General features: G+C 33.2%; 1 protein-coding gene and 3 long non-coding RNA genes across 4 annotated transcripts in view; all 4 read right to left on the bottom strand.

The window, feature by feature from the left end:
• The window catches only part of LOC136273007 (uncharacterized), a 34108-nt gene extending 30554 nt beyond the window's left edge, over positions 1 to 3554 (bottom strand). The window contains exons 1-2 of the long non-coding RNA XR_010711129.1: positions 3074 to 3554; positions 2728 to 2847 (exon numbers count right to left, since the gene is read on the bottom strand). This is a non-coding gene — a long non-coding RNA (uncharacterized lncRNA). The remainder of the gene's footprint in view (positions 1 to 2727; positions 2848 to 3073) is intronic.
• The window catches only part of LOC117687390 (talin-1), a 111571-nt gene that overhangs the window by 57617 nt on the left and 31750 nt on the right, over positions 1 to 22204 (bottom strand). The gene's annotated exons all lie outside the window — the stretch shown is intronic.
• On the bottom strand, positions 4217 to 6792 carry LOC136273010 (uncharacterized). Its single transcript, XR_010711133.1, has 3 exons — positions 6293 to 6792; positions 5947 to 6066; positions 4217 to 5407 (listed from the first exon to the last, which is right to left on the bottom strand). It is a non-coding gene; the product is annotated as an uncharacterized lncRNA (long non-coding RNA).
• LOC136273008 (uncharacterized) lies at positions 9173 to 18154 on the bottom strand. The gene is made up of 3 exons (XR_010711130.1): positions 17627 to 18154; positions 17278 to 17397; positions 9173 to 9296 (listed from the first exon to the last, which is right to left on the bottom strand). It is a non-coding gene; the product is annotated as an uncharacterized lncRNA (long non-coding RNA).

Raw genomic sequence — 22204 nt, 5'->3', positions numbered from 1 at the left:
TCTGTGTCACACCCTGAATTGTTGTACTGTATATCTTTATACACGTGTTTGACATAAGATGAAGGTGAAGAAGTAAAGTATTAAACAAATATTAAAACACTCTTTTCTCTCTCTCTCTCTCTCTCTCTCTCTCTCTCTCTCTTTCTCTCTCTCTCTCTCCATTTCAATAAACTTAATAAACTACTTTTAGAAGAAACTAGTATCGTTCCACCAGAGATATCAAGTATAAATTCACAAAAGATGTACACCGATCATGGAATGTATCAGATTCCAGATTCAATATATTTTAAAATTCAGTTTGTTGATTGTTTGTTCAGCAATGTATAAATTAAAAACAAAACTCATGCAGTTTACAAGCAATTTTGACCAAATCACGCTCGAGTTCTCACCCCCCCCCCTCCCCCGCATCATATTTTAAATGTTGAAACACCCGACTGGCTGCACTACATCCTACAAGGTGTATTGATGTAATACTACACCTGGTGACGCGAATAATTGGAATGCCAGATTGTTAGGTGATAGGCGTGTGTGGTGTGTGAGGATGAAAGGATTTTAGAATTTAAAATACAAATTAAGCTGTCTGTTAAAAGAGGTTAAATATAGTACATTTTAAATCTTTTTGGATGAATTCGTTTTAAAAAAAATCATCGTTTGAAAGATGCTTTATATGATTGTTAAGTGTGCTTAGAATTTTCCATGGATTTAAAAGATATTGAAAAATAATGATTATTATGTCAATTATTGTTTTATTAAAGAAATCAAGACTTGATTATACAATCTTAGGCATGTTTTCATAAATTACTAAAATCAAATTACATCCATTGAGACCAATTTTTAATCTCCAGATTATAAAGTCCGCACCCAAAACAATCTCTCCGGTTTATTTTTTTTTATTTTCTTTTTAAAACAAATCAATTCATTACAAAGCGATGTCCGCCCATTATTGACCCATTTAGATAAACATATTTGTGGTTTGACGAACCTATTGATCCTTATGTTTAGGAATTTTTGTCATTGCACAAATTAACCAAAAGCAATACATTTCTGAGAACATGGACTTAAAAAATAGTTGTTTTAGTATACTGCACGATTGCCTTCAATACAGTGCCTTGTCAATTTGATAACTGATAGCTATAACATTGAGATCACACACTAATATACCCACAAGTACAGGATAACATTTCTTAATGCTACTTAAATATTTCAAGCAGTACCCATGATAAGAACGGAGAGAACAATAATTGAATGTAGTTAATAAGTATTTTATTTTAGATTAAAGTCCATTCTTTGATGATTCATGCTGGATATGAAGCTAGTGACACTGAAGAAAATACATAACCCGCATTAATCATAAAACATATTAATGAATGAAGGTAAATATTTGCCGTTTTAACGCCATTTTTTGTGATGTTGAAAGCCAAACCCAAATTTTGTCAGCATGACTAAGTACATAAAAAAGAATTCGATAAAAAAGTTACAAATGAATACCGGCGATTTACCTATGCGCATCCATAAATGATTAACGTTTGGGGTACTTTTGCGCATGTGCGCGGGAATAATAATTCAGAGGAGCAGCATACAGGACGAGGTAATAAGACAGGTTTGTTTACAGTTGTTTGGGGTTTTTGTGCTGTTAACAGAAAAAAAATCATATATTTTCATCTACATTTTATGAGGATGGGTGCGTATCGGTGTCGATGACAATTGATGAGAGCTCTTTTGCAATAAATCATTATTTTCATGCATTTGACAACATATATAATTATAAAATAGCAAGTCAAAATTATCCCTTCTGGGGTCACTTGACTCAAAACAAATACAATTTATATATTTTTTAAAAGTTTTTGTATAATAACCTATACAAGTTTTATCATAATCAGACAATGAATATCATACCATGCATATAACTTTTTTTTCCTTTATGAGTAGATATATCTTATTTAAAAAAGAAAACACACCGCTGTGTGACCCACCCGTCTTTAGCATGAACCCAGCAAGCTCATAGTTAAGGTGGAATAACACATCATCACAAAAATGGCTGACACTGATCGAAACGACATTTCGTTTTATTAAAAGGATTTTATGGACTAAAACATGTATCCTACTCCATAGCCGAGTGGATAAAGTGTCGGACTTGTGATCCGTACATCCCGCGTTCGAATCCTTCAGGGGTTTTTGTTGTTACTTACTGGAATAATTTTTTCAAAAAAAAAGGCAAATACTTCCTGTATACTTGTAACTAATTTTTATTACTGTGTTTAACCTATAGTAAGTATAAACAGTTTTATAAGATAATAACTCATTACATAGATGCATTATCACCCCATATATTTTTTCCTTAACAAATTTACTCCGCATCCAAATTCAATACCACCCCCTCCCTTTTTTTTTTAAAGAAAGAAATCAAACCCACAAAATGGATTCGAGAAATAATGAATTGATTCAAAGGCAGTCTATTCAATGACATGTACGTCTTATAGACCAGTCTATTCAATGGTATGTACGTCTTATAGACCAGTCTATTCAATGGCATGTACGTCTTATAGACTGCCTTATATAATTTGACATTGGAGTGACTTACTTTAATGTTACTTGTGTCTGTATCACGTCTATGTGACCTACACATTGACATGTACATCTAATAGACTGTATTATGAAATGCGATATGATACATCTAATAGACTACTGAATATAATTTGACATGATACATAGTTTGCCGTGACTTACTTCTATATTCCTTGTGTCGTTTAATGAAATCTGTAGTTCTGCTCTACTTTTCGGAAGCTATGGATACTAGTTTTTCCCCTTAACATCCGATTTAGCACGCGAAAAGCAGAACTCTGTAGTCTATATTGAATAAAAAGAAAAACTGGAATACTGGAACATCAAGAAAACTCGTAAACAAACGACATGTTCTCTCATATACCTAACGCTATTTCTATATCCCCACCGTCATAAAGCCCCCCTCCCCCCACCACCAAAACAAGACTTCACTTCAATTCAAAGTTTACATTTTTTAAAACAAGATTTTTTTTAATCAAATCAAAGTTACATATAATAATCAATATCTTACCCAATGATGACAAACGTATTTTTTGTCAGATTATTAAAATATCTGGCCTGTAATAATGCATATGAAACCTGCAGTCAGGTATACCTGAATGTGTGCAAACTTTGTTGGGCTGACATCGAGCACCAAACAATAGAAGTGTCACCTGATTGGTTGGTCTACTGTATAGTCTTTGTCACACCCTGAATTGTTGTACTTTTTATCTTTTTACATGTGTTTGACATAAGATGAATGTGAAGAAGTAAAGTATTAAACAAATATTAAAACATTATCTCTCTCTCTCTCTCTCTCTCTCTCTCTCTCCATTTCAATAAACTTTCTTTTTCTAGAAGAAAGAAGTATCGTTTCAGCAGAGATATCAAGTATAAATTCACACAAGTTGTACACCGATCATGGAATGTATCAGTTTCCAATCTAATATATTTCAAAATTCAGTTTAAATTGTTGATTGTTTGCCCAGCAATGTTTAAATTAAAAACATAACTCATGCAGTTTATTAGCAATTCTCACCGAATCACGCTCGAGTTCTCACCCCCCCCCCCCACCCCTGCATCATGTTTTAAATGTTGATACAGCCGACTGGTTGCCCTACATATTACAAGGTGTTTTGATGTAATACGGCACCTGTTTTCCTGTGATGACGCAAATAATTGGAATGCCAGACTGTAAGCTGATATGTGTGTGTGAAGATGAAAGGATTTTTTAATTTAAAATCAAAATTAAGCTGTCTGTTAAAAAAGGTTAAATAAAGTAAATTTTAAAATCTTTTTGGATGTTTTTGTTTAAAAAAAAATCATCATTTGAAAGATGCTTTCTATGAATGTTTAGTGTGCTTAGAATTTTCCATGGATTTAGAAGATATGAATGAATATTGATTATTATGTCAATAATTGTTTTATTAAAGAAATCAAGACTTGATTATACAATCTTAGGTATGTTCTTATAAATTACTAAAATCAAATTACATCCATTGAGACCAATTTTTAATCTCCAAATTTTAAAGTCCGCAGCCAAAACAAACTCTCCGGTTTATTTTTTTTTATTTTCTTTTTAAAACAAATCAATTCATTACAAAGCGATGTCCGCCCATTATTGACCCATTTAGATAAACATATTTGTGGTTTGACGAACCTATTGATCCTTATGTTTAGGAATTTTTGTCATTGCACAAATTAACCAAAAGCAATACATTTCTGAGAACATGGACTTAAAAAATAGTTGTTTTAGTATACTGCACGATTGCCTTCAATACAGTGCCTTGTCAATTTGATAACTGATAGCTATAACATTGAGATCACACACTAATATACCCACAAGTACAGGATAACATTTCTTAATGCTACTTAAATATTTCAAGCAGTACCCATGATAAGAACGGAGAGAACAATAATTGAATGTAGTTAATAAGTATTTTATTTTAGATTAAAGTCCATTCTTTGATGATTCATGCTGGATATGAAGCTAGTGACACTGAAGAAAATACATAACCCGCATTAATCATAAAACATATTAATGAATGAAGGTAAATATTTGCCGTTTTAACGCCATTTTTTGTGATGTTGAAAGCCAAACCCAAATTTTGTCAGCATGACTAAGTACATAAAAAAGAATTCGATAAAAAAGTTACAAATGAATACCGGCGATTTACCTATGCGCATCCATAAATGATTAACGTTTGGGGTACTTTTGCGCATGTGCGCGGGAATAATAATTCAGAGGAGCAGCATACAGGACGAGGTAATAAGACAGGTTTGTTTACAGTTGTTTGGGGTTTTTGTGCTGTTAACAGAAAAAAAATCATATATTTTCATCTACATTTTATGAGGATGGGTGCGTATCGGTGTCGATGACAATTGATGAGAGCTCTTTTGCAATAAATCATTATTTTCATGCATTTGACAACATATATAATTATAAAATAGCAAGTCAAAATTATCCCTTCTGGGGTCACTTGACTCAAAACAAATACAATTTATATATTTTTTAAAAGTTTTTGTATAATAACCTATACAAGTTTTATCATAATCAGACAATGAATATCATACCATGCATATAACTTTTTTTTCCTTTATGAGTAGATATATCTTATTTAAAAAAGAAAACACACCGCTGTGTGACCCACCCGTCTTTAGCATGAACCCAGCAAGCTCATAGTTAAGGTGGAATAACACATCATCACAAAAATGGCTGACACTGATCGAAACGACATTTCGTTTTATTAAAAGGATTTTATGGACTAAAACATGTATCCTACTCCATAGCCGAGTGGATAAAGTGTCGGACTTGTGATCCGTACATCCCGCGTTCGAATCCTTCAGGGGTTTTTGTTGTTACTTACTGGAATAATTTTTTCAAAAAAAAAGGCAAATACTTCCTGTATACTTGTAACTAATTTTTATTACTGTGTTTAACCTATAGTAAGTATAAACAGTTTTATAAGATAATAACTCATTACATAGATGCATTATCACCCCATATATTTTTTCCTTAACAAATTTACTCCGCATCCAAATTCAATACCACCCCCTCCCTTTTTTTTTTAAAGAAAGAAATCAAACCCACAAAATGGATTCGAGAAATAATGAATTGATTCAAAGGCAGTCTATTCAATGACATGTACGTCTTATAGACCAGTCTATTCAATGGTATGTACGTCTTATAGACCAGTCTATTCAATGGCATGTACGTCTTATAGACTGCCTTATATAATTTGACATTGGAGTGACTTACTTTAATGTTACTTGTGTCTGTATCACGTCTATGTGACCTACACATTGACATGTACATCTAATAGACTGTATTATGAAATGCGATATGATACATCTAATAGACTACTGAATATAATTTGACATGATACATAGTTTGCCGTGACTTACTTCTATATTCCTTGTGTCGTTTAATGAAATCTGTAGTTCTGCTCTACTTTTCGGAAGCTATGGATACTAGTTTTTCCCCTTAACATCCGATTTAGCACGCGAAAAGCAGAACTCTGTAGTCTATATTGAATAAAAAGAAAAACTGGAATACTGGAACATCAAGAAAACTCGTAAACAAACGACATGTTCTCTCATATACCTAACGCTATTTCTATATCCCCACCGTCATAAAGCCCCCCTCCCCCCACCACCAAAACAAGACTTCACTTCAATTCAAAGTTTACATTTTTTAAAACAAGATTTTTTTTAATCAAATCAAAGTTACATATAATAATCAATATCTTACCCAATGATGACAAACGTATTTTTTGTCAGATTATTAAAATATCTGGCCTGTAATAATGCATATGAAACCTGCAGTCAGGTATACCTGAATGTGTGCAAACTTTGTTGGGCTGACATCGAGCACCAAACAATAGAAGTGTCACCTGATTGGTTGGTCTACTGTATAGTCTTTGTCACACCCTGAATTGTTGTACTTTTTATCTTTTTACATGTGTTTGACATAAGATGAATGTGAAGAAGTAAAGTATTAAACAAATATTAAAACATTATCTCTCTCTCTCTCTCTCTCTCTCTCTCTCTCTCTCTCTCTCTCCATTTCAATAAACTTTCTTTTTCTAGAAGAAAGAAGTATCGTTTCAGCAGAGATATCAAGTATAAATTCACACAAGTTGTACACCGATCATGGAATGTATCAGTTTCCAATCTAATATATTTCAAAATTCAGTTTAAATTGTTGATTGTTTGCCCAGCAATGTTTAAATTAAAAACATAACTCATGCAGTTTATTAGCAATTCTCACCGAATCACGCTCGAGTTCTCACCCCCCCCCCCACCCCTGCATCATGTTTTAAATGTTGATACAGCCGACTGGTTGCCCTACATATTACAAGGTGTTTTGATGTAATACGGCACCTGTTTTCCTGTGATGACGCAAATAATTGGAATGCCAGACTGTAAGCTGATATGTGTGTGTGAAGATGAAAGGATTTTTTAATTTAAAATCAAAATTAAGCTGTCTGTTAAAAAAGGTTAAATAAAGTAAATTTTAAAATCTTTTTGGATGTTTTTGTTTAAAAAAAAATCATCATTTGAAAGATGCTTTCTATGAATGTTTAGTGTGCTTAGAATTTTCCATGGATTTAGAAGATATGAATGAATATTGATTATTATGTCAATAATTGTTTTATTAAAGAAATCAAGACTTGATTATACAATCTTAGGTATGTTCTTATAAATTACTAAAATCAAATTACATCCATTGAGACCAATTTTTAATCTCCAAATTTTAAAGTCCGCAGCCAAAACAAACTCTCCGGTTTATTTTTTTTTATTTTCTTTTTAAAACAAATCAATTCATTACAAAGCGATGTCCGCCCATTATTGACCCATTTAGATAAACATATTTGTGGTTTGACGAACCTATTGATCCTTATGTTTAGGAATTTTTGTCATTGCACAAATTAACCAAAAGCAATACATTTCTGAGAACATGGACTTAAAAAATAGTTGTTTTAGTATACTGCACGATTGCCTTCAATACAGTGCCTTGTCAATTTGATAACTGATAGCTATAACATTGAGATCACACACTAATATACCCACAAGTACAGGATAACATTTCTTAATGCTACTTAAATATTTCAAGCAGTACCCATGATAAGAACGGAGAGAACAATAATTGAATGTAGTTAATAAGTATTTTATTTTAGATTAAAGTCCATTCTTTGATGATTCATGCTGGATATGAAGCTAGTGACACTGAAGAAAATACATAACCCGCATTAATCATAAAACATATTAATGAATGAAGGTAAATATTTGCCGTTTTAACGCCATTTTTTGTGATGTTGAAAGCCAAACCCAAATTTTGTCAGCATGACTAAGTACATAAAAAAGAATTCGATAAAAAAGTTACAAATGAATACCGGCGATTTACCTATGCGCATCCATAAATGATTAACGTTTGGGGTACTTTTGCGCATGTGCGCGGGAATAATAATTCAGAGGAGCAGCATACAGGACGAGGTAATAAGACAGGTTTGTTTACAGTTGTTTGGGGTTTTTGTGCTGTTAACAGAAAAAAAATCATATATTTTCATCTACATTTTATGAGGATGGGTGCGTATCGGTGTCGATGACAATTGATGAGAGCTCTTTTGCAATAAATCATTATTTTCATGCATTTGACAACATATATAATTATAAAATAGCAAGTCAAAATTATCCCTTCTGGGGTCACTTGACTCAAAACAAATACAATTTATATATTTTTTAAAAGTTTTTGTATAATAACCTATACAAGTTTTATCATAATCAGACAATGAATATCATACCATGCATATAACTTTTTTTTCCTTTATGAGTAGATATATCTTATTTAAAAAAGAAAACACACCGCTGTGTGACCCACCCGTCTTTAGCATGAACCCAGCAAGCTCATAGTTAAGGTGGAATAACACATCATCACAAAAATGGCTGACACTGATCGAAACGACATTTCGTTTTATTAAAAGGATTTTATGGACTAAAACATGTATCCTACTCCATAGGCGAGTGGATAAAGTGTCGGACTTGTGATCCGTACATCCCGCGTTCGAATCCTTCAGGGGTTTTTGTTGTTACTTACTGGAATAATTTTTTCAAAAAAAAAGGCAAATACTTCCTGTATACTTGTAACTAATTTTTATTACTGTGTTTAACCTATAGTAAGTATAAACAGTTTTATAAGATAATAACTCATTACATAGATGCATTATCACCCCATATATTTTTTCCTTAACAAATTTACTCCGCATCCAAATTCAATACCACCCCCTCCCTTTTTTTTTAAAAGAAAGAAATCAAACCCACAAAATGGATTCGAGAAATAATGAATTGATTCAAAGGCAGTCTATTCAATGACATGTACGTCTTATAGACCAGTCTATTCAATGGTATGTACGTCTTATAGACCAGTCTATTCAATGGCATGTACGTCTTATAGACTGCCTTATATAATTTGACATTGGAGTGACTTACTTTAATGTTACTTGTGTCTGTATCACGTCTATGTGACCTACACATTGACATGTACATCTAATAGACTGTATTATGAAATGTGATATGATACATCTAATAGACTACTGAATATAATTTGACATGATTCATAGTTTGCCGTGACTTACTTCTATATTCCTTGTGTCGTTTAATGAAATCTGTAGTTCTGCTCTACTTTTCGGAAGCTATGGATACTAGTTTTTCCCCTTAACATCCGATTTAGCACGCGAAAAGCAGAACTCTGTAGTCTATATTGAATAAAAAGAAAAACTGGAATACTGGAACATCAAGAAAACTCGTAAACAAACGACATGTTCTCTCATATACCTAACGCTATTTCTATATCCCCACCGTCATAAAGCCCCCCTCCCCCCACCACCAAAACAAGACTTCACTTCAATTCAAAGTTTACATTTGTTAAAACAAGAAATGTTTTAATCAAATCAAAGTTACATATAATAATCAATATCTTACCCAATGATGACAAACGTATTTTTTGTCAGATTATTAAAATATCTGGCCTGTAATAATGCATATGAAACCTGCAGTCAGGTGTACCTGAATGTGTGCAAACTTTGTTGGGCTGACATCGAGAACCCAACAATAGAAGTGTCACCTGATTGGTTGGTCTACTGTATAGTCTTTGTCACACCCTGAATTGTTGTACTTTTTATCTTTTTACATGTGTTTGACATAAGATAAATGTGAAGAAGTAAAGTATTAAACAAATATTAAAACATTATCTCTCTCTCTCTCTCTCTCTCCATTTCAATAAACTTTCTTTTTCTAGAAGAAAGAAGTATCGTTTCAGCAGAGATATCAAGTATAAATTCACACAAGTTGTACACCGATCATGAAATGTATCAGTTTCCAATCTAATATATTTCAAAATTCAGTTTAAATTGTTGATTGTTTGCCCAGCATTGTTTAAATTAAAAACATAACTCATGCAGTTTATTAGCAATTCTCACCGAATCACGCTCGAGTTCTCACTCCCCCCCCCCACCCCTGCATCATGTTTTAAATGTTGATACAGCCGACTGGCTGCCCGACATACTACAAGGTGTTTTGATGTAATACGACACCTGTTTTCCTGTGATGACGAGAATAATTGGAATGCCAGACTGTAAGCTGATAGGTGTGTGTGGTGTGTAAGGATGAAAGTATTTTTGAATTTAAAATCAAAATTAGACTGTCTGGTAGAAGTTTATAGTACATGTTTTTTATTAATTCGTTTTAAATGATCATCGTTTGATAGATGCTTTATATGATTGTTACGTGTGCTTAGAACTTTCCATGGATTTAAAAGATAATAAAGAACAATGATTAGTATGTCATTATTGTTTTATTAAAGAAATAGGGACTTGATTATACAATCTTAGGCATGCTTTCATAAATTACTAAAATCAAATTACATCCATTGAGACCAATTTTTAATCTAAGATTATAAAGTCAAAACAACCTCTCCGGTTTATTTTTATTTTTTTTCTTTTTAAAACAAATCAATTCATTGAAAAGCGATGTCGGCCCATTATTGACCCATTTAGATAAAAATATTTGTGGTTTGACGAATCTATTAACCCTTATGTTTAGGAAAATTTTGCATTGCACAAATTAACCAAAAGCAATACATTTCTGAGTACATGGACTTAAAAAATAGTTGTTTTAGTATACTGCACGATTGCCTTCAATACAGTGCCTTGTCAATTTGCTAACTGATAGCTATAACATTGAGATCACACACTAATATACCCACAAGTACAGGATAACATTTCTTAATGCTACTTAAATATTTCAAGCAGTACCCATGATGAGAACGGAGAGAAAAATAATTGAATGTAGTTAATAAGTATTTTATTTTAGATTAAAATCCATTCTATGGTGATTCATGCTGGATATGAAGCTAGTGACACTGCAGAAAATACATAACCCGCATTAATCATAAAACATATTAATGAATGAAGGTATATATATGCCGTTTTAACGCCATTTTTTGTGATGTTGAAAGCCAAACCCAAATTTTGTCAGCATGACTAAGTACATAAAAAAGAATTCGATAAAAAATGTTACAAATGAACAACGGCGATTTACCTATGCGCATCCATAAACGATTAACGTTTAAGGTACATTTGCGCATGTGTGCGGGAATAATAATTCAGAAGAGCAGCATGCAGGACGAGGTAATAAGACAGGTTTGTTTACAGTTGTTTGGGGTTTTTGTGCTGTTAACAGAAAAAAATATCATATATTTTCATCTGCATTTTATGAGGATGGGTGCGTATCAGTGTCGATGACAATTGATGAGAGCTCTTTTGCAATAAATCATTATTTTCATGCATTTGACAACATATATAATTATAAAATAGCAAGTCAAAATTATCCCTTCTGGGGTCACTTGACTCAAAACAGATACAATTTTTAAATCCTATACAAGTTTTATCATAATCAGACAATGAATATCATACCATGCATATAATTTTTTTTCCTTTATGAGTAAATATATCTTATTTAAAAAAGAAAACACACCGCTGTGTGACCCACCCGTCTTTAGCATGAACCCGGCAAGCTCATAATTAAGGTGGAATAACACATCATCACAAAAATGGCTGACACTGATCGAAACGACATTTCGTTATATTAAAAGGAATTTATGGACTTTTTCCAGCTGTTTTATTCCACTTTAAGCACGACGTCTTTAACACGTTCCCACCGCTAGATGTGTTCTTCAATATATACTCTAATTTTACAACGTTCTCTGTCAAACTGTTTCTTTCTTTTCTCTTTGGACGCGTTATTCCACTGCCCACAGACAAACCACGTTTTTGCGTCGACATCTTGTGTACGTTCTAAAATTAGCTTGTCACATCACGTGCTTTTGAATATTTCAAAATTGTCGTTTACTGACCGAATGAATTCATTAGAATCTATATTCAAAACTTTTAAATGCGTTTGACTTAAACTGTATAATTTACAGAAAGTGTATAAAATGTGTTGCTTAATAGATTTCAAACGGCATTTATACCTTTAATAATTCTCATCATAGAAAGCCAAGGGTGTTGTAAGGTGCCTGGATTTTGCCCTCTGGGTAGTTTATTTGTTTAATAAATAAGAACGCGATTCCATTGTTTCAACCTAGAACATAGAATGGACACTAAAATTGTTTCTTGCAAAGATGAGGAATTCTGTTAAAAGTAAAATGGAAATAGAGAGAACAAAAGTGAGTCTCTGCTATCTGTCAGTGACCGTGTTATTTGTACCAACTTAAAATATTAGCTTGGTGCATTACATGTAGGATAAAGAGCCGATTTTTGCATGTTGGGTCAATATGATGCACTCTAATCACTGCATCATTTAAATATCTACGGTATATCCCAGAACTCCTGATCTTTGAGCTGTGGACGTTTTCGGCGCCGACAATGACAAACTCTTCCTTCACCCTATAGATATCGACACCCTGGGGGCTGGGGGGGGGGGGGGGTCGGAAAGCCCTGTCTCTAGCACATATTTTTAAATCAGACATTTTTCACAAATAGAAAAATATTCTTTTATGGAAACTATTTATTTAGGGAATTATGGAAACAATTATAGGGGAACATAAATAAGAATACCGGGTTTTAGGATTCTGAAGATTGGCACAAAGTATTAACATGTTGTTGTGTACTTGTTTTTAATTACCCTTGGTCATATTAACTGTACAGTCAAAACCTGCAGTCAAATTTTTTACCTCTTCAGCTATGTACTCAACCCTCTCTCTCTCTCTCTCTCTCTCTTTCTTTCTCTCTTCCTGTCTATCTTTTTTTCGCTATTTCGTTCTTTCCGCCTCTGTCTATGTTTCTGTCTGTCTGTATCTCTCTCTACCGCTCTTTCTCTTTCTTATTTTACTTATACTTTAAACTTTTTTAACATGTTCTCTCTTTCATTTATTTACTTTTTCTCAGGTGTACCTGACTGGCTGTTATCGATTTGGATCCTTAAAGGCAGTTGTTTATTTAAAATTCGAGGACGCCGTCAACATCTTAGTTAGCTGCTCAGGACAAAACTTTGACCAGGCAGCATTACTGTTTCCTTAATGAAAGGTGTTACCATGTCAACCAGTCACTTAACGTTAATCATTCACTACGCATCTCAATCTTGCATAACTTGCTCTTGTAAACGCGGCTGACCTTATATATAAGGCTGCGTGTACATCACATTACATTGATATAATTGACACCGTATACTTAAGCATTGGGTCATTAATTTTTGAAAGATATAGTCTCATAATCTCATTACTCATAACTGCAGCGGTGTGTGCATGCAAATTGAATAACGCGCGCTAGCGCGTTATGAAAATGTATATGCACACACCGCTGCAGTTATGAGACTATATCTTTCAAAAAATGATGATTTAATGCTTATATTTACATTTTTTAAAACTTCTTTCCTTGTCTGCAAATGTGTTTTTTCTGTTTCATCCTAAGGGTAAGTTCAAATTAATGGAAGAGCCACCGAACAGCCACAAGCGTGAACTTTGATTCTCGAATGTGACGTTGCATTTTACAGCGTTCAGCGTTTGTGACGTCATAATAAAACTAGTCATTTTAACCTTTGAGTACCCTGTGTGTGTTACAGTTTATAACTGCAGTATCTTTTCACACACTTTACATGCAAAACATATTTGGAATGTAAATATATTGTTTTGAATACACTTGTGATGAGTCGCCGTGGTCGAATCCAAAATATGAAAACAGGCAATTGCAGACACACGGAACAACTTGCAGTGGCATCAATGATTTCTCTGCATGACAAAAAGGTCAAGGTCAAAGGTCAAGGTCATTTAAAAGTGAAAACAAATTTAACCAGTAACATGTTTGCCGTGAACGTTTCTTTATAAGCTATTGGAGAAGTAGTAACCCCCCTAAAAGTGACACTGAGATGTAACCTTGACCTTTTGATCTTGTTCTATTCTACCAATATTGTAATGAAGGAGATAACAACAGGTTTGAAATCGCCCTTTTCCTGTTCTCGTCCACTTCCAGTTTATGCCACAATTACTGAATTCCATTTTTACACTCTTGTGCCAAACACAGGGCGAAAAACCATCTTTAAGCAAGTCCTTAAAGGTGGCTTAAAGGTGACTTAAAGGAGCTTAAAGGCTATACAACCTTTAAGCCGCCTTTAAGTCACCTTTAAGCAAGTGCTTATAGGTCCTTAATGTCCAAACTTCTTTAAGCTACCTTTAAGCCACCTTTAAGCCACCTTTAAGCATCTTTAAGTGGCATTTACGCTCTCTTTACACTGCCTTTACACTGTCTTTAAGTGGCCTTTAAGTCAATATTGATCAAGCTGAACAATAAAAACATATATTAAATGCAAAAGCTCTTTTATAGAGATGTGAGGGGGTCATCCGAGTGATAATATAATTTCCAAGGAAGGGGGGGGGTGTTCCAGGCGGTTTTAATCGTCGCGTCGCTCCATTAAACACAGATCGCTATCATCAGCACCGCTCTGATGGACACAGATTGCCGTTATAAAATTCTTTATAATTTTTTGGGGGTTTCAATATTATTGTAGGTATGAGCGCAGTCTCTGTATCTTAATATGTGCATAAAACTAATTTAAGTATGTTTGTTTCCTATTATGAATTAATCGGTGAAAAAATCTCTCTCTCTCTCTCTCTCTCTCTCTCTCAGTTCATCCGGTTATTAAACAAAATAAAGATAATGAACCAAAAATGCATGATTTAATTTGTTAATCGGTTTAAGGTTTGTATTTTTTTTTTCACTTTTCATTATTTCTAACTCTAGATCTGCTAGATACATGTTAAAGATGAAAAGACTCTCAACCGCCTTTGTTATATCGGGCAGGATATTACTGCTTTGTTTGTCTAGACATAGTTTTGTTCGTTTGTGTATATCTAATTAAAGTCTATTGTTTGTCCAACTTAAGAAAACCCCTGGAACTAACACAGAATATACAAGATATACACAGCAGTTGTGTCGTGTGCCCAGGTGCATGTTTGTGTATATCTAATTAAAGTCTATTGTTTGTCCTACTTAAGAAAACCCCTGGAACTAACACAGAATATACAAGATATACACAACAGGTGTGTCGTGTGCCCAGGTGCACGTCAGGGTTTCTAAAGGCGTTGAATCTTAGTATGTACGAGTATACGATAAGTCTAGTGAATAAAAGTTAATTTACATTTGTAATTCATTTTCAAAGTATTATTTCCTAGCTCTGGGTTTCAAAGATGTTACGTCTACAAATTAACGATACATGTATGTAAGAGTAAAATTTTGAGGCTAATTAATTAATGTACCGGTGATCATAAATAGGGGTTGATTATTTAAATATATGTATAAGGGTAAATATGTCAAATATACCCGGCCTGGCACATCATACAATTGTATGTACAAGTCATTTGCAATTGCCACATGCAGTAAATACCTCACCGGTAATTGGTAATTTTGTTTGTTATAGAATTGATAGTTTATAAATCATGTACATGTACATACAATTACATGTAAATATTTAAACATATTGGAACGGCGCCGCGATCATGAAAACCGGGAAATTGCGGGAAATTGAACAAATACCCTTATAGTATCAATGCATTTAATATAAGAAATGATTTCATTTTCTTTCTTACATTTTTATAGCTATAAATTAGATGAACGTATATCTACTCGGTTTAAATTTATTAACTAAGAAAGCCTACTATAGTGAATCTAACGGTTTCCATTTAGGTATAATATATTTTTGTTCACTGAAGACCAAGTTCCGTATTTCATTCTAAATACATGCATGCATGTAATTTATAAATTAGATATAATTGATTGTTACAAACTGAATGGTTTGTCAAAATCTTTTCAAGTAAACACATTAAATACAGTGATTCAATATCCACTGATATATAGGATATAAAAACGCTGATATATATGTAAGTTGCCGTGGCGCAGAGGATGTGTGGTGATGCTAGTAAACTAAGGGTCCCGGGTTCAATTCTCGCGGTGGCCGGTTTTTTTTTTGTGTTTTCTTTTTTCATTTTTCTTTCTAGAACAAAAACCGTTTTAATACCTTTTCTTTCATAAAGTTAATACATTTTGTTGGAAATTAAGCACAATATTGAATTAAATTTTTTTTAATGGCTTAAAGGTGGCTTAAAGGTAGCTTAAAGGTGGCTTAAAGGTGGCTTAAAGAAGTTTGGACATTAAGGACCTATAAGTTGTCCTTAAAGGTGGCTTAAAGGTTGCTTAAAGATAGTCTTTAAGCTGCCTTTAAGCCATCTTTACGCTTTCTTTAAGCCACCTTTAAGCAATACTTATAGCTTAAAGGTAGCTTAAAGGTGGCTTAAAGATCGTCTTTAAGCTACCTTTAAACACCTTTAAGCTATCTTTAAGGAGGACTTAAAGATGGTCATTCATCCTGTGAAAGATCAGAATAAAGTAATTTAGTTTACGACATTCTATATTAAGCCTTGCTCAGCTCAAAATACATAAACTAGTTGCAACTTCGATTTCTTCCCCCCCCCCAAAAAAAAAAAATATATATATGAGGGACGTTTCAGTTTAACTTCTCTCCAGGTACATGCAAAAATCAAATAAGATTTAATTGTATTTCCGTATCAAAGATGAATGTCCCAATCATTATCCTCTTTGTTAAGTTTTTTTTTTTTTATTTATGCATGCATGATAACGGATATCCTAAAATATTTCGACAAAACATAAGCAACAGTTGTATGTCGACGGACTGCGTAGTCGAAAGACCTTACTACCATCTGTGGGAAGTTTTATTTTATCAACATTTTATTAAAACATTTTAAGTTTTATTTAAAAAAGGCAAATACTTCCGTTATATTTGTAACTGATCTGTCATTACTGTGTTTAACCTTCAGTAAATATAAACAGTTTTATAAGATAATACCACATTACATACATGCATTATCACCCCATATAATTGTTCATTAACAAATATACTCCACATTTTACACAATTTCAATAACATCCCCCACCCCCTTTTTTTAAAACACGCACAAAACGAATTCGAAAAATAATGAATTGATTATATAATTTGACATGGTACATAGTTTGGAGTGACTTACTTTAATGTTACTTGTGTCTGTATCATGTCTATGTGACCTACTCAATGACATGTACATCTAATAGACTGCATTATGTAATCTGATATGATCCATCTAATCGACTACCTTATATAATTTGACATGATACATAGTTTGTCTTGACTTACTTCTATATTCCTTGTGTCGTTTAATGAAATCTCTAGTTCCCCTCTACTTCTCGGAAGCAATGGATGGTAGTTTTTCCCCTTAACATCCGATTTAGCACGCTAAAATCAGAACTCTTTAGTCTATAAGGAATAAAAAGAGAAACTGGAATACTGGAACATAAAGAAAATTAGTTAACAAACGACAAGTTCTCTCATATACTTAACGCTATTTTTTTCATCCCCACTGTCATACCCCCCTCCCCCCCCCCCCCACTCCCCACCACCACCTTAAACAAAACTTCACATCAATCTTTTAAAACAGGAAATTCTTAAATGAAATCAAAGTTACCTATAAAAATCAATATCTTACCCAATGATGACAAACGTATTTTTCGTATGATTATTAAAATATCCGGTCTGTAATAATTCATGTAAGACCTGCAGTCAGGTGTACCTGAATGTATGCAGACCTTGTATGACTGACATCCCACACCCAACAATAGAAGTGTCACCTGATTGGTTGGTTTGCTGTATAGTCTCTGTCACACCCTGAATTGGTGTACTGTATATCTTTTTACATGTGTTTGACATAAGATGAATGTGAAGAAGTGAAATATTAAACACATATTAAAACATTCTCTCTCTCTCTCTCTCTCTCTCTCTCTCTCTCTCTCTCTCTCTCTCTCTCTCTTCATCTCCATTTAAAAAAACTTTTTTTTTTAGAAGAAACTAGTATCGTTCCAGCAGAGAAATCGTGTATAAATTCACTCCAGCTGTACACCGAGTTTGGAATGCATCATATTCCACATTCAATATATTTTAAAGTTCAGTTTAAATTGTTCATTGTTTACCCAGCAATGTATGATTTAAGAGCTTAACTCATGCTTAACTCATGCAGTTTATTAGCAATTTTTACTGAATCACGCTCGAGTTCTCACCCCCCCCCACCCGCATCATTTTTTAAATGTTAATACACCCGATCGGTTGCCCTACATACTACAAGGTGTTTTGATGTAATCCGAAACCTGTTTTCCTACAATGACGCAAATAATTAGAATGCCAGACCGTAAGTTAATAGGCGTGTGTAAGGATGAAAGTATTTTTTAATTTAAAATCAAAATTAAGCTGTCTGGTAAAAGGGGTTAAATATATTAATTTTGTTTATCTTTTTTTTTTATTCGTTTTGAATAATCATCTTTTGAAAAATGGTTTATATGATTGTTAGGCCTTAGGTGTGGTCAGCATTTTCCATGGACTTAAAAAATACTAAAGCATAATGATTAAATATATCCATTTATATTTTATTTTATTAAATAAATCAATACTTGATTATACAATCTTATGCATGCTCTTATGAATTATTAAAATTAAATTACACATATTACATATATCACATATTAACCAAAAGCAACACATAACTTAACTTGAAAACTAGTTTTTTTAGTATACTGCACGATTGTCTTCAATTCGGTGCATTGACAATTTGCTAACTGATAGCCATGACATTGAAATCATGCACTAATATACCCACAAGTACATTTTGACATTTCCTAATGCTACTCAAATATTTAAAGCGGTACCCATGAAAAGTATGGAGAGAAAAATAATTGTATGTAATAAGTATTTTATATTAGATTGAAATCTATTCTTTGGTGAATCTTGGAGGATTTGAATGTAGTGACACTGCAGAAAATACATAGCCCACATTAATCATAAAATATATGAATGAATTGATCGTAATGATAAAATTAATTTAACTACTATGAAAATTTGAGTCTTAAACACCCTGATTATTTTGTGCAGTCCGTGAATTTCCTTGTGTTCCTAAATGTCTTGACCGATCGACCACTAGTTTAAAAAGTGAATCGTGTAGATTTCAGTCCCGTGAGATTTGTTATAGCTGTCAATTATAAGTAATTTCCGTAAAAAGTATTGGGAATCATACTTAAATAACTTAAATTTAATACATTTATTGACGCCAGTCTGATCTCAGACACAATTCACACGCTTTGATAAGCACAGTTGTATGGTAAAGAATAATTGGTGTCATATTTTTAGGCTAAACAGCTGTTTCTATAGCAAGTGTGATCTGATGAGGTTTGTGTGTAATAATGCTTAATGCCCGACAGTGGATGTACACTTAGTAGTGTGGCGTCCAACAAGTTAATTTGATTTGAACATATTTTATTGCATTATATATTGCAATGGGATTGGTCACAAGTAATTAAAACTTAATCCGCCCTCTTTAATCTAAGTTAAGTTTGAATTAAGTTGTGTGTTCTTATCTGATGCTTGTCAAGTGGGAAAATCGTTATAAACTGATTTATATGTATCAAAGAAAATGTTTTTAGAAGAAAATGATTTTGTTACACCTGTCCTTTAAATTTAATACATTAATCGACGCCAGTATGATCTCAGACACAATTCGCACGCTCTGATTAGCACACGTGTATGGTAAAGAACAACTTGTGTCTCATATTTAGGCTAAACAGCTGTTTCTATAGCAAGTGTGATCTGATGAGATTTTTTGGCATAACTATGCTTTCTGCCTGAAAGTGGGTCTACATTTTTTTAGTAGTCTTGCATCCAACAAGTGAATTTATCTCTATCTTTCTATATTTCTCTTTTCTGTTTGCCTTTATATCTGTTTTTCTCTCTCACTTTCTGTGGTTTTTGTCTTAATATTTATTTCTCTCTCTATATATATATATATATCCGAAAAATATATACTGATCCACTTAACCCTTTAGCGCCCAAAAACGTCTTTTGACGCCTTTCGGTAGTTACTTATTATAAAATGCTGGCGTTTTGTTAATAACTCGTCTATAGCAAAACCGTTTGTATTTTCTAAATGTTTTTATTATTATCATTTTTTGTGCGACGTCTAGAAATTACCGAAAACCTGGAGTGCATATCGCATTTTCGTACAGAAATCTTAAAACCTCGCTCTTGGTCGACTGAATCTGCCCTAACTTCCATCGGTCGTACTTTTGTTTTAAAATCACCATTGAGGAAAATGTTAATCAACAATTAAAAGCTTGAAATTGCTGCTACATTTGTCTCTACAAGCATTTCGACAAAAAACAATTGTTTAGGTGTTATTTGTGTATGGGAGTTTTGGTGTTTTCTTGTTGAGATAAACACGGTGTATAAACTATATATGCATCTTGAATACAACGCAAATTAAACCATTAAGTTTCATTTTTGTAAGTTTTAAATTTTTAATATAAAAATAAAATATCTAATTTAAAATTCTGTAACAAATTTATAATAATTTACTAAGAGTCAGACCGTGCCTGCGAGTACAAAGCGCAACACTATTCCATGACGAACACCTGTATCAAGTTAAATTTTTTTCCTAAATAAAAGCAAAAGGTAAAAAACGTTCTGGATCTTCGTATAATGTAAAATTAAACAAAGACGACTTTCATGATGTGGAAATAACGGAGTTTGGAGTAGATCAAGGCCCATGCAATACTCTTGATCCAAAAGAGCACGTGTACCGGTACTTCCAGCTAATGCCGCCATCAGCCATATTCGGGAAGATAACAGAGGAAACCATCAAATAGGCAGCACAGACGGCGGATGCAAAGCAAATGCAGATGTTTGGAATGATAATAAACCAGTGAGATTTTGTTAATCTTTGTGTATACTGTACCGGTATATCTTGGATCATTTTTAACACAATTGTCTGAAACAGGTTTCTTTTTCTTGATATGAAAACCTGGAAAACCTGGAATAAATAGTTATATGACATGAATGCATGCTTTTTCAGGTACATGTATTGTCCACTACATCAAACCCACTTACTAATATCTATACAGCAATCAGACCCAGGAGGGATGGTGTACTGGTTGTTCTTAAGCGTCCTCCTCCAACACAAGATTACCAGCAGAACTACTCTGGAGTGGACTGCTCCCAACAGTATAGATCAAAGTCGGAGGACCCTAAAAAAATTCTGGAAATAATTTATGAATTTCATATTTAAAATCTGTATTATTCCTTCTGTGGTTGAACACTCCGGGCACAGCAAAGCATACTTGGCTCTATTCCTTGAAATACTTCTCTCTGGTGTTACACTTGCATTGGTGGAAACAAAGAGGCGATGAAGATGGCGCAGTTCTCATGGTCAAAGACAGAAAACTATATTTGGTTGTAATGTTTGCAATATCTACTTGTATAGATTTGCCTGTTTATAAATGTACCACATTCACAATCAGTTACCTCATGATTAGTTGTACATGCATTAGGTTTACATGATTCTGCATGTGTAATCACTGTTTTGTATCTTTATTCAGCTATACTTCTGTGTATACACTATATGTACATGTAACTAACAGGTCCATTAATGTATAATGTATATTCATACATTTATTATAAATTCCATTGATATATATTGTGTTCGTATTCATTTGTACCAAACATTTCAATGTGTTTGTTTACATTGTGTTTTAGTAATCTATTCAGTAACCATGGCAAATAAAATTTATGTTTTGAAGATCCCTCACTGCAGACCTTTTTTTTAATAATTATTTTTGGCTTATTTTACACCGACGATGTAACTTACTGCTTAACTGTTCACAATTCAGTATGCATGTGTATGTGTGATTACCATTTTTTGTTTTTATTTATTGTATACAGGGTTTTTTTTGGCCCCATTTAAATTTCGTAATTATTCACTTGCAAACAGTTTTGCTCCAACTTAAATGCGCGCTGACATAAATGTGCTCATAAAGAGATAATTTCAAATATCGGAATTCGCCCAGTTTTAAATTTGCCTGTTGACGACGAAGGCGAAAAAAGGGGGGGGGGATAAAATGGGAAATATTTCTCTGCATACAGTAATACTTGTTTTTAAAAATGAGAGTAAAATCTTTAGACCGAAACACTTTGTGCATCAGTGTACTAAATAAGAATACAAATAAAAACTATGTAAATTGTTGACGCA

This window comes from Magallana gigas, chromosome 1 (assembly GCF_963853765.1).
Source record: "Magallana gigas chromosome 1, xbMagGiga1.1, whole genome shotgun sequence".
NCBI lineage: Eukaryota > Metazoa > Mollusca > Bivalvia > Ostreida > Ostreidae > Magallana > Magallana gigas.
The sequence above is the reverse complement of the archived record's forward strand: the minus strand, read 5'-3'. Positions and strand labels throughout refer to the sequence as shown.